The sequence below is a fragment of the Carcharodon carcharias genome, chromosome 2, assembly GCF_017639515.1.
Source record: "Carcharodon carcharias isolate sCarCar2 chromosome 2, sCarCar2.pri, whole genome shotgun sequence".
In the NCBI taxonomy this organism is placed as follows: Eukaryota; Metazoa; Chordata; class Chondrichthyes; order Lamniformes; family Lamnidae; genus Carcharodon; species Carcharodon carcharias.
Window position 1 is genome coordinate 75,185,675 of NC_054468.1, and position 12,386 is coordinate 75,198,060.

General features: G+C 42.6%; 1 protein-coding gene across 19 annotated transcripts in view; it reads right to left on the reverse strand.

Annotated features, from left to right (window-relative positions):
• Positions 1-12,386, reverse strand: part of LOC121275080 (beta-galactoside alpha-2,6-sialyltransferase 1-like) — a 169,185-nt gene that overhangs the window by 94,185 nt on the left and 62,614 nt on the right. The window contains exon 1 of one of the 19 annotated variants that reach the window (XM_041182506.1): positions 3,179-3,316. The exons of 16 other annotated variants lie outside the window; for them this stretch is intronic. The gene's annotated coding sequence lies outside the window, so the exon portion shown is untranslated. Of the gene's footprint in view, positions 1-3,178; positions 3,317-12,386 lie in introns of those variants that run through there. 2 more of the 19 variants (XM_041182582.1, XM_041182569.1) reach the window with 2 other exon arrangements.

The window sequence follows — 12,386 nt, forward strand, 5'->3', positions numbered from 1 at the left end:
ATAGCACTTGAGCGCTGACCCGAAGATCGTGGCGGGTGCGCATTGGACTTCATCGCGTTCTGCCCAGCGAAGTATCGTGATGGCGCGCGATGACGTTGGGATGCTTGCCCGAAGTCACCACACATCATTTTACACGCGGAAGTGCTGGGCCCGCTCTCTGCATGTCAAAATGGAAAATACTGCCCCATAATATCTTGTACCTTGGGGAATATCTGGAATACTGAGGAGAATTAAAGACCTGAATTTTTTGTTCGCTGGGTGTGCGCAATTGGTCCCTGATCGCGATTTCCCACTGGCTGGCCAATTAACGGTGAGCCAGCTAGAAAAGTGCACTGAAATGCTAAGCATTGCTGAGGTGGAGGCAGGAAGAGGGCGGGCACCAACCTAACTGAGGGTGCGGGTGAGCACTTGTGGAGAGACAGCTGCCCCAGGGAGCTGCAGACCTCCACGGAATAAACAAAATGACAAAAACGCTGCAAGATATGTCCATGCAGCCCAATCAAGCACCTGAAAGTATACTTCATAAAAAAAACAGTCCCCAGATATATCCTCTTTTATTTTACTTCTCTAGAGAGATTTCATCCCGCCCTGGAACGAGGTTGGAGGGCAAAATGTGAATGCCATCTGGGAGAATGGCCCATCCACCAACTGTAAAGGTGGATGGGCCAAGAAAAATCGCTGTTAATTGCATCGTTAACGGGCTTAATCGTCGGTGGGCTTGCACGACTGCCACTCGAGCGCATGGTAACATTGGAACGCTCGCCCGACATCATCTCGCGCTATTTCTTGTCCGTTTAGGTCAGGCACGCACCCGCCTGCGGGTCGTAAGATTCTGACCAAAGTGAATTGGGGAGACCTGTGGTATACCTTTGGTTTGGTCTCAGATGGAAAAGCGAATAAACTTTCAAGGTATCAAAGTATAAGGGAACTCTTGCAGGCGGGGCTGCCGAAGTAAAAGGGGAACTAGATTTCATACCATCAGTACCTACAAATCAGAGTTAAGCTAGCAGCGCTGACTACAGTAGTAAATATTAAATAAAATTTTGTTTTTGTTAAAGACATGAAATCTTGTGGCGTTGGTCTTTCAGTTAATGAATGAGTGTTCAAATTTCTCTTCAAATGTCAATGGTCTCTAACGGGATCATAATACTATGAATTCAGTTTTTGGATGATATAGTAGATAAAAAAATCAATTCAGCTAACTACCTTTTCTGAAAAGTATGGAAGTTACCACATACGTTTCCGAATCTCTCCTGCTCCTGAAGAATTACATGGAAGACTCCCTGGGTCACACAAAAATCTGAATACAGCCACAGGCCGGACTATTAAATATTTTAATCTATGTTACAGATGAATAAGGCCTGCAAACCCGTTTGAAGTACCGCCAATAAAAGGATTTCAAATTGAATGAGAATAAAATAAAGCTTGAGAAGAAATATTTGGATCATTAACTTTCTTAAGATGGACTAACATTAGATCCCTCTAGAGTTGAAGCAATGCATAAAATATCTTCTCAGACCGATAACCATCCTGACTTGGAAATATATTGCTGTTCCTTCGTTGTCGCTGAGTCAAAATCCTGGAACTCCCTTCCTAACAGCACTTGGGTGTACCTTCATCACATGGACTGCAGCGGTTCAAGAAGGCAGCTCACCACCACCTTCTCAAAGGCAACTAGAGATGGGCAATAAGTGCTGACCCAGCCAGTGAAGCCCACATCCCATGAATGAATAAAAAAATCCAAGACATCCAGCCAATTTTACATTTGTTTTGGCCAAGGTTCTCAGACAGTTCTTCTTAGTGACCAAGGGAGTTGATTTTACATGGTACTTTCACTGTGGCCTAGACATTTACCAGACTCACCAACCCCACCCCTGCAAAATAACAGGAAAGAGTTGAACAGGGTTAACCATCTCAAAATGGGGAAGGCCTTTGTAAGGTAATGTCCTAGGCCCAAGCATCTTCAGCTGCTTCATCAGTGACCCTCCCTCCATTATAAAGTCAGAAGTGGGGACACTTGCTGATGGTCACTTGCGTTTGTTTCATTCATAACTCCTTAGATAATGAAGAAGGCATGCGCACAAGCAGCTTGATCTAGAAAACATTCAGTCTTGGGCTAATAATTGGGAATGCAAGTGTCAAGCAATAGCCACCTCCAACAAGAGAGGCTCTAAGCACTTCCCCTTAGCATTCAACAGTATTACTATCATTGAATCCCCCACCATCAACATCCTGGAGTTACCATTGACCAGAAACTCAGCTGGACCAGCCACATAAATACTGTGGCAACATGAGCAGGTCAGATCTTAGTCAGATCAGTGATACCCAAGTCCCATGAACAAGTTAAAGAAATGTTTTTAGCACAGTGGATTTCAAATTATGCAGGTGTCCTGACCCTAAAAAAAAAATCAGGCTTCCATAATACACTTGGGAACCTAATTTAAATTTAACAGTTGCCAGCCAGGTTTCCCAGGGCTAGAGAAATGCTGTAGCAATGGCAGTTGACAGCTGCATTCTCCAAAATGTAGATGCCCTTTACAGTACTTCTTGTGGGCCGAGTGGAGCAAAAGTAATCCACCTGACACTCAAGGAAACCTTTGGCCACTCTTCTGCTGACTGAGACCTCTCTCTTCCAACTAGTGCAATTACAGACTGACCCCCCACCCCGCAACCTCAAGCCTTGAACTCTCTCATCCTCCAGTGATCAGTGCTATTTCTCTCCATTCCCCAATCTCTCCATGTATCCCTTTTCCAATAGCTGGGGACTGGTTCTCCTGGCTGACAACTGGCCAGCCTGTCAGCTGGCTGGGAAATGGAAGAAAGATCAAAAAATTAGGTTGTACTGTTAAATGTGGCAGGGTCAGCACATCTCCACCTTGCCAGGTTTTTCCTTACCCTATCGCTGTCCCTCACAACCTCCCAGTCTCCTCATAAATATCAGGGCCCATGTGTCTGGATCAGATTGAAGAGGTAATTTCTCAAGCACCAAAACATTTTTATTAATTTGTTCCCTGGCTGCAGGCATAGCAGGCAAGGCTACATTAATTACGTAAGTATTAACTTACCAAGGCTCCTTCAACAGCACCTTCCAAATACGCGATCTCTACTACTGAAAAGAACAAGGGCAGCAGATGCAAGTGAAGACCATTACCTGCAAGTTCCCCTCCAAGCCACTCACCATTCTGACTTAGAAGCATAATCGCCGTTCCTCTAGTGTCGCTGGGTCAAAATCTTGGAACTCCCTTTCTAACAGCACTGTGGGTGTACCTACACCATATGGGCTGCAGCGGTTCAAGAAGATGGCTCACCACCACCTTCTCAAGGGCAATACGAATGTGGGCCTTGCCAGTGACACCTACCATGAAAGGATTTTTAAAAATTAATTACCCAGAACTACAGAGGCAGTGCTCTATGCTACATGAAGGCAACAAGAGTCAACCATGTAGGGGAGCCCTCACTCCTTACAACCTCAAGGGTAGAATTTCCCCCCTGTTGGGGGAGGGGGAGGGGTTTGTGCGGGGGCGAGCCCAGGCCTGATTGGTGCCCCCAGTCAGGTTCGCTCCGCCATTTTATGTGGGTGGGCCAATTAAGTCCTGCCCAGCGTGACACGCACCTGGAAGCGCTGTGTGCTCCCTGTGCGGACAAGAGAGTGTTCCCCAAGTCGAGAGTGTACTTTCGCGCATGCACACAAAAGAGCGCAGAAATCTCCCTGAGGCACAGAGATGCCTCAGGGAGATTACTTTCACTTATGATTAAAGGCAAACAAACATCTTAAGGACATGTCCCCTCATGTGAAACTATCACATGAGCTGGGACATGTCCATTCATTTTATTAAAAACTTTTAAAACGCTTTAAAAACATTCATGAAAACTCATCCCGCCCATGGATGAGGTTCCATGAAAAATGCGAAGGCCATCTGGGCCCTTCGCCTGCCCCCTCCAACCTTAAATCTAGTGCTAAAACTGATAACTTATTTTGAGCTTAGTCTAACCTCTTTCCTCAACAGCAACAAAGTCATATCACTGAGTCCAATCACTGGGATCACTGAGTCGGTGAAGCTACAAGATTAACCCTGACAAGACAAATTAAAAATCCATTGACAATCCCGTATCAGGCATCTTGTCCAGGTTTCCCTCTTGGAGGGGGAGGCTGGAGTGCAGACAGGCAAGTTTCTATTGTCTGCCTTTGGGTCGCAGCACCTCAACTGCTGCAATAACGCACCTCTGAGTGAACCCACTTGACTGTATTTGTAGCTAATTCTGCATCCCAACTTCACAAGTCTTTGCACTGAATCAACAATGCAGCCCTTAAACTGGCGCTGCTTCGTTAATAAGTAAAAGCATTTGAGCTCTTGTGGACAGCCTGCTACGTGCGTAAGTGAGAAAGGTCACATACTGATAAGATCAACATTTCTGTGGACAATGTGCAAAACAAAATGTTTTACCTTAGTTTTGTTATTTGCCAGCAGTGTGAAATGCAAAATATGAAAACAAATATTCCTCTCCCCACCCTCTTTGTGGTACAGCACACATGCCCAACTGACAAACATTGAAATTGTGAAGGAATAGAATAAACTCTAAACTTTTATTTTTAAAACACTGTTGTGCTAAGAGATACAAGCCACACTTTTCTTACTGTGAGACATGATGAACAATACTTCTCCATAAATTTTACACTTTCCTTTTAAGTCAGAGTGATTTGAGAGATGACACAGCTGAATGAAAGCAAAATGATGCAGGGTGAAAGGAGTAGTTTAAGGAGCATTTTTAGGGAGGAAATGCAGCTAGAGTGGCCAGGGTGCACCAGAGGCCAGAATTAGAGGGGCTGCAGAGATCCTGAAGGCTCACAAGGCTGGAAAAGGTAACAAAGATGGGGAGGGACGGGACCATGGATGGACTTGAAATCAAAGATGAAAATCTTAAAATAGAGACATTGCCTGACCGGAAAGCAAATTATTGTTACTGTTACTAGCAAAATATCAGGAAATGGAGCAAAAAGTTCCCCTTTCATCAAAACAGCAGATACCTCATCAAACTAACTCATCAGGTGGTTTCATGTTGTCCTTATCCATTATTCTAATAGCAAACAAGATGATGAAAAAGGTTAAATGTTGTCAAACTGATGTTTATCTTTATTTCTTGTTTAAATTCAGCAGTTAGAATGGAAGTTTCTAGAACCAAATTGAAAGATTACTAATATTTTGTTTCATTCACTGTGCTTACCTGCTTTTCTCAGACAAGCTTACAAATGGCTGGTAAACAACAGTAAGAAAGCGCAGTGGATTCTTTATGAGGTAAAACTGCAGGTCACATCCTGCAGGGTTCTTGTTTCAGGTGAAATGGGCTCTGTTGCTGGGGAATCAGTATTTCAATTCAAATGATTAATCGTATATTTGAAAAGAAAACACAATTGTAGATAGAGGTACTAAACCTACACAGGAAAAAGGAGGTGTTTAGCCTAAGATGAAGTCCCCAGTGTTGCGTAGGAAGAATCTGGAGTGAATAAACCTAAAGCAAGTTCTTTAATGTTAGCCTTGGTTCTGTGTATAACAACCGTACTCCTGAGTCAGGTTACTGCCAAGGATTATTTACTTGCTCCCTCCAACTGCCACACACCAGCTGTCTTCTTGTTAGCCCTGAATAACCTTTTAGATCAGTAGCAACATCAAGACATTAACCATTGCGCTGCTAGCCACAGTGGACAACTGAAGGAATTCCTTGAACATAAAGAATGAAGTGGATACAAAACAGCTATGCTTTATTGGCTGAGGTGTCAGCCTTATTACAGTGATCGTGCTCTCGTCTTTAGACGATCATAGGTTCAAACCCCATTCCACCATTTTGAATGCATAATCTAAACTGACACTTGAATGCAATACTGATGGAGTGCTACACTGTCAAAGGTACCATTTTTCAGATGAGGTGTTAACGCAAGGCCTGTCTATCTCCTCAAATGAATATAAAAGATCCCATGGAACTATTCTGTAAAGAACCTGGAGTTCCTAGTGTCCCATCACTCAACCAATGTCACCAAATGGATTGTCTAATAATTATCTCGGTGCTATTAGCATGCAAACTGAATGCTGCATACATTTAAACAGCATATACTATTAAAAAGTGCTTTAATTGGTTGTGAAATTCTTTGGGGTGTCCTTGGTTGCAAAAGCTGTAATATAACTGCAAGTTCTTTCTTTTATGAAGCAAAGGCAAAATCAGATTGTGATGAAAATAAGAGCAAAATATAAATAGCAGCTCAAGAGACTGAAAAAGGATTTTGAAAATAGTATAAAGTAAAAGGATAGCAGAAAATAGTATGCCCTACGTAGGTGTTGTTTAGTTTTGTCAAGACCCAGACTAGACATGCCAGTCTTTATTATAAATGAAGATAACTATATGTTAAATAGATATATATATATTCTATGCTTACTATAAGTTAAATAGATGTTTTACATTTCTTTTCACTTTCGAGAATAGGTAATCCCAGGTTTCTAGGATAGCCATTTAAGTCAAATTGATAAATTGGGTGGCAGGGGCCCCAGGGTCAGGAGAGTGGGGTCCGAGGTTAGGGGAAGAGATCAGTCAGAGGTCTGGGGGATGGGGGGGGATCAAAGGTCTTGGGGTTCTGAGGTCCAGAGGAGTCATGGGGGGGGGGGGGGGGGGGGGGGGGGGGGGGGGGGGGTGAGTTCCAGCTGTGGGGAGGTGGGGTTAAGGGCCAGAAGGGGTGGGTGGGAGTCGGAGGTCCGAGGATGCTGGAATTCAGGGGTTTGGGGGGGGTTGGTGATGGGTTTAGGGGGTTTCAGAGCTCAGGGGTGTTGGGGCCTCAGTCTGGGTCTTTACAATAGTTACTCAGAAGAGGTTTTAATTCTTCTAACTTTTTCTGAGTAACTATTGGTATAATCCCGGTGGAACCATCTGAAATTTGCAATTTAAACCACATTTTCGGATGGTTCCCAGTGCAGGAAGTGTGCACTTCTGGACAATTGCCATGCAAACCCTTACCTGGGGACTTCCCAGAGGGATTCCCAGCACATCTTTGGGTTACCCCCCAAATCCAAAACTGGAGAGCTCAGAGGTTACGAGCCAATAACAGAGAGAAATACCAAGATACACAGAATATTGGGAAAGATAGATGGCACTACAGTAGGGAATAGTAAGTTAATAGGTGGGATGAGAATAAAAGAGAAAGTAATAGAGTCTAAATCAGGGTTATTGGGCGTGTGTGTGAATGCATAGAGTGTGGTAAATAAGATTGGTGAGGCACAGGCACAGATTGCCATGTGGAAATATGATGCAGTGGCTTTAACAGAGACTTAGCTCAAAAGGCAGGACTGGGTGTTAAATATCCTCGGATACAAGGTGTCAGGAAAGATAGGGAAGGAAGAAGAGGAGCGAATGGTGGTGGTATTGATTAAGGAGAGCACTGCAGTGTTGGAGAAAGAGGATGACCCTGAGGGGGTCAAGAACAGAATCAATTTGGCTAGAGCTAAGGAGCCAAAAAAGGTGCAATTACATTGCTCAGTGTAGCCCACCAACTAGAGGGAAGGATGTAGAGGAACAAATCTGCAAGGAAATTACATAAAGGTGCAAAAATTATAGAGTATTTATAATGGGGGACTTTAATTAATCAAATATAGACAGGGATAGTATTACTATAAAGGGCAGAGAGGGTCAAGAGTCCCTAGAGTATGTTCAGGAGAATTTTCTTCAGCAGTATGTTTCCAGTCCAATGAGGAAGGAGGCACTACTAGACCTGGTTATTGGAAATGAGGTGGCCCAAGTAGATCAAGTATCAATAGGGGAACGTTTAAAGGACAGTGATCAGTGTACCATAAGGTTTAGGCTGACAATGAAAAAGGACAAAAAACAGTCCAAAGAAAAATTATCTGGAAGAAAGCCAACTTCAATGGGATAAGAACAGATCTGCGCTGAATATATTGGAATCAAAGGTTGGCAGGAAAACAGCAGCTGATCAATGGGCTACCTTCAAATGTGTATTCCCTCGAAAGGGAAAGGTAGGGAAAACAAATCCAGCATTCCCTGGATGACAAAGGAGATAGGAATTATGGTAAAGAAGAAAAACAATGCTTATGCCAGGTGTCAGGTAGAAACTACAATTGAGAACTAGACTGAACATAGAAGGTTCAGAGGGGAAATGAAGAAGCAAATAAGGGAAGCAAAGAGGGAGTATGAAAAAAGACAGGCAGCTAACATATAAGGGAACCCCTAAGTCTTCTATAGATACATAAACAGTAGAAGATTGGTAAAAGGGGGAGTAGGGAAGATGAGGGACCAAAAAGGGAATTTACACATGGAGACAGAGGGCATAGCTGAGGTATTAAATGTCTTTACCAAGGAAGATGATACTACCCAGGCCATGGTAAAAGAGGATGTAATTCAGACACTAGAGGGGTCTAAAATTGAAATGGAGGAGGCACTGTACAGGAGGCGACACTGTATAGGTTATCTGTACTTAAATTTGGTAAGGCACCAAGACCAGATGAGAAACACCCAAGGACACTGCAAGAAGTGAGTGTGGAAATTGCGGAGGAACTGGCCATAACTTTTCAGTCTTCCTTAGACTCAGAGTGGTGTCAGAGGACTGGAGAATTGCAAACATTATACCCTTGTTCAAAAAGGGCATAATGGTGAGCCCAGCAGCTACAGGCCAATCAGTTTGAGTTCAGTGGTGGGGAAACTTCTAGAAACAATAATTCAGGACAAAGTTAATAGTCACATGGACAAGTACGAGTCAATTATGGAAAGCCAACATGAATTTCTTAAGGGAAAATAATGTTTAACTAACTCGCTGGAGTTTTTTGAAGAGGTAACAGAGAGGGTTGATAAGGGTGATGCTGTTGATGTGAAATACATGAACTTCCAAAAGTTGTTAGATTCAATTCCTTGCCACAGATATGTGGGTAAAATTATAGCTCATGGAATAAAATGGACAACAGCAACATGGATACAGATTGACTGAGTGACAGGAAACAGAGTAGTGGTTAATGGATGTTTTTTTGAGCTGGAGGAAGGGTTTGTAGTGGAGTTCCCCAGGGATCAGTGTTGGGGCCCTTGCTTTTCCCGATACATATTAATGACCTAGACCTTGATATACATGGCACAATTTTGAAGTTTGCGGATGATACAAAACTTGGAAGCATTGTGAACTGTGAAGAGGACAGAGTAGAACTTTAAAAGGACATAGACAACTTGGTGGAACAGGCTTCCAAGTTTTGTATCATCCGCAAACTTCAAAATTGTGCCGTGTATACCAAGGTCTAGGTCATTAATATGTATCAGGAAAAGCAAGGGCCCCAACACTGATCCCTGGGGAACTCCACTACAAACCTTCCTCCAGCTCAAAAAAACATCCTTTAAACACTACTCTGTTTCCTGTCACTCAGTCAATCTGTATCCATGTTGCTGCTGTCCATTTTATTCCATGAGCTATCATTTTACCCACATATCTGTGGCAAGGAATTGAATCTAACAACCTTTGGAAGTCCATGTATTTCACATCAACAGCATCACCCTTATCAACCCTCTCTGTTACCTCTTCAAAAAACTCCAGCTGGCAGATGAAGTTCAATGCAGAGAAATGTGAAATGATTCATTCTGGTAGATAGAAATTGGAGAGACAATATAAAAATGGGGGATACAACTCTAAAGGGGGTGCAGGAGCAGAGGGATGTGGGTGTAAGTCATTGAAGGTGGCAGGACAGGTTGAGAGAGCAGTTAATAAAGCACGCAGCTCCTGGGTTTTATTAATAGGGGCATAGAATACAAGAACAAGGAGGCTACGTTGAATTTGTATAAGTCACTAGTTCAACCTCAGCTGGAAGATTGCATCCAGTTCAGGGTACCACACTTTAGGAAGGATGTGAAAGCATTGGAGAGAGTGCAGAAAAGATTCAGGAGAATGGTTCTGGGGATAAGGAACTTAATTTATGAAGGTATATTGGAGAAGTTAGGACTGTTAAACAAAGCTGAGGGGAGGTTTAATAGAGGTATTCAAAATCATGAGGGGTCTGGACAGAGTAGAAAGGGAGAAACTGTTCCCACTGATGAAAGGATCGAGATTGAGAGGGCACAGATTTAAAGTAATATGAGTGATTAGGGTATGGAATGTGCTGAGAGTGTGATGGAGGCGGGTTCAGTTGAAATATTCAAAAGGGAATTAGGCTGTTATTTGAAAAGTGTGCAGGGTTACAGGGCGAAGGCGGGAGAATGGAACAAGGTGAGATGCTCATTTAGAGAGCTGGTGCAGAAATGATGGACCCGTAACAATTCAGTGAAATTCTCAAGCAGACAGAATACAGATTGCAGAATGGGATGCATCAAGTGCATTATTTCTGAGAAGCACTACTTGACATCCTTGTATATAGAAGTCATCCTAATCAATTTAGTCTAGCTCAATAAGTACAGACAAGCTGGCTGAAAGGTGTTTTTGAACTTTAACATAAGGGGCATTTGTATTTATATTGACAAAAATTACTTGGAAATGACAACCTGCAAATGGATGTTAATCTAATCTAGTTATGAGATGTACAGTTGTCTACATGTTTCAGTATATCTTCAAAGGATTTTAAGTGATATATGCCTCAGTTGCAGTCAGCAGTCAGCCTAAATCTGGCAGACACTGAGCTAAATAGTGGCTCCTTTGTAGCATTTTGCTCATCAAGAAGGGAGCGGCTGTGTTTCAAGGATCAACTTTACATTGAGACAGTACAGATGAAACTCCCTGTGTTATCTTAATGTTGAAAACAGTAGTGCTTGTAATTATCGTAAATATACTCCATTTATTGAATAGTGTTTATTTACCCATTTAGTGGAGGTCTCGTGGCAAAGTGGATAGCTTCCCCACTTTTGAACCAGAAGCTCTAGGTTTGTATCTCACCTCAAGTCTTGATGGCCAAAGAAGCGGCCAAACAGGTTGAATATCAACATGCAAATCCTTCCAGCACATAAGATGGGGGTAACAGTGGGAGATATTCCTGGATGAGCACTTGGCATGTCATAACATTCAAGGCTATGGGCCAAGTGCTGGTAAATGGGATTAGGTAGGTAGGTCAGGTGTTTCTCACATGTCAGTGCAGACTTGATGGGCCGAAGGGCCTCTTCTGCACTGTGTGATTCTGTGATTCTGTCAGCCAAGTGATGGAAAGCACCCGGGAGCTTCTGCCATCACTATCCAAAACTAGGGCCACAACATGCATGTAAAAGTGTATGTTTCTACAGCAACTCGGACTCCGAGTGAACTGTAACACACCACCCATTTAATAATATTACATAAACATGTCTCTATTGATTTATAGCAGGAATACAGTGATGTATTCCAATAAGCCAGATCATCTCACCTCATTTATCTAGATATTGGGAAGGTAAAGGCACAGAATGGCTCTTAAGGACTGTGAGTAGTCATTAATTTTGAACAAAGCTAAAAGCTCCATTTTGAGAACTAAAAAATGGAAGACTAACATTTAACTTTATATCAGCAAATGTTAATGAATTTAAGTCGGATAGTTGCTGCAGGATCAAATTTACGGTACCCAGAAGGAAATTAAATCATATGCAAGATGCTGACTGATATTTTGATTGCCATTTAAAATAGTTCTTGAGGCTTGAATGGTGGCTTGTGTTATTTAAAACTCAAGAAAAAAATCAGCCACTGACAAATAAAGGCCTGTGTGTCAAAATGTTGGTAGCGCTCCTACCTCTGAGCAGAAGGTTCAAGGTTCAAGTCCCACTCTAGGACTTGATCGATAGGAAAGAGTGTTCACGACACAGCCTAACAGGTTTGTTAATCAACCTGAAAACTCTTCCAGTACTCCGCACTATTCTCCAAGGGAAAAAGTGTGAACTCACAAAACAAACAAAAAGCTGTAGACAACACAAGAAAGCACTCTGTTAGATCTTAAAAACAAGGAGTTGGAGAATACTACAATTATTAAGCATACTCAGTAAGAGATGAGAGTCATAAGGCGTTGGCAATAAGGAAGTGATTAATGAGTGTCAAGCTAACTTAATGAGTTAGCTGAATGAGTTGAGTTATGAGAATGAGTACATGGAACCAGTCAACTTTAGGTATGCCTACATGCCCATTAAAAGTTTAACAGCAGAAAAGTGAGTTGGGTAGTCATTAAATAGTCACAAGGACTGTATTCCATTTTACCCAGCGTCAGAGGAAATTCCCCTGTTGTACCATCTCCATTTGTCCCACCAGCCCTCTCTACAGTTTCTGAATGGCACTGCCAATTGGAATGGGTTTATTCTGTTGGCTCATGCCCACTAGGAACTAACCAATCTTCTACCTCAAAGAACTTTTGCAGCCTGCAACTAAAGGACATTTAGCCCATTAGCCTGGGCTAGATTCCAGTGTATATTGCAGA